Here is a 1,487-nt window from a genome sequence, read left to right as displayed (position 1 = left end):
ACTTTGAGCCAAAGTTGCGACCTCAGGACGTTGTTTGAAAAATAAATAAAAAATACTCCCGGAGGATTCAACCAAAACTGAGTAATTTTGGGGGGGTAACTTTTTCGATATCGAAAAAAGTGGAACGACGACTTACCCTACTAGGCAACCCATCGTGCATGACAAGCAGCCAACCTTGCCCACGCACATGGGTGCGTCGCGCTGGCCCCTCCACCAGTGACAATGATCAGGGAGGACTCGAGGGGGAAATCACTCCAGATCAAAGTGTAGGAGTTAGTACGTTAGTACACGTTAGTACACCCTATTTTTGACGTAGTTTTTACCACTTATGCAAAATGTTATTACGGTTAGTACGAGTTAGTACGTCTTTAGTACAGCCCTGGCTGTACGAGTTTGTACGCAAGTGATTCCCCCCTCGGGAGGACTCAGCCACTAAGCCACCCATCTTACAACCAGTCTCCCTATCGCCCACCATCTAAGGGAAAGGAATTAAGAAGGTCCCAACAGGATCGGTATCGACTACAGCTTCTTGGCGTGCGGTCCGGAACGGTCGCAGGGCAGTGCCATAAATAACCTTCTCTTTAGGCATATGTCCGTCTCCTCCTTGGAACAGACAACACGAATTAAAAAGCGAATTTAAAGAGAAATATGGTTGAACAAGCTGAATGAATGGTAGATAAGAGTAGTTTTTCTCTAAATCATTGAGAGCCTGCTTGTTGCGTCGTTGCGGCAAGGTTGTAACGATTCAAATGCCATGCAAATACCCCGCGCTTGCGATATAGCAGTGATCGATGCTCTCCTGCATAGTTTCTCATACCTGCGAGCGGAGGGCGGGGCTAATACAGTGCCGTAGCGTAGCGTAGTAGCCCGGACGGAATGCGAAGCGCATCAGCGAAGCAGACAACTACAGCCTAGCGGACAATGGGCCGCCTGACCGATAGGTAGAGCCACATCGCGCTCAAGCTCGGCAGCCGAGGCCGCCAGAATTCAAACAACACTTCTCTTTTGCACCCTGCTCTTTTGCGTTGGTGACGAACGCGCATGCACACACGAGCTGACACTCTGCTCATGTGTCAACCCTGCTCTTTTAACAACCCTGCTCTTCTGCCTACCCTGCTCTTTTGACCACCCTGCTGTTTTCCTGCGGCCCCCGTCACGCCGTCCGGGATTACTGCAAACAGCCGAACTATGTTAGAAAATATGTTTGCATCAACGGCTATTGGTTCTCTCCACTGTATTTATTTGGGTTGTATGAAACAACTGTTCAAACTTTGATTCGATAAAGATTTTAAGGGCGATCCATTTTCAACTTTTGCCAAAATATCTGTATTGCGTGCACGTCTGCTAGATTTGGCGCCGCCGCACTTTCTTCAAAGGCTACATCAAGCTGTGGAGAAATTAGTGCATTGGAAAGGCACTGAGTTTCGGTCATTTCTCTTTTATTTGTCTGCAGTTCTTCAGGATGTACTGAAACCTGAAGTATACAA

This window comes from Frankliniella occidentalis, unplaced genomic scaffold (genome assembly GCF_000697945.3).
Source record: "Frankliniella occidentalis isolate FOCC.00 unplaced genomic scaffold, Focc_3.1 Scaffold232, whole genome shotgun sequence".
Taxonomy (NCBI): Eukaryota; Metazoa; Arthropoda; class Insecta; order Thysanoptera; family Thripidae; genus Frankliniella; species Frankliniella occidentalis.
Note: the sequence above shows the minus strand (reverse complement) of the source record.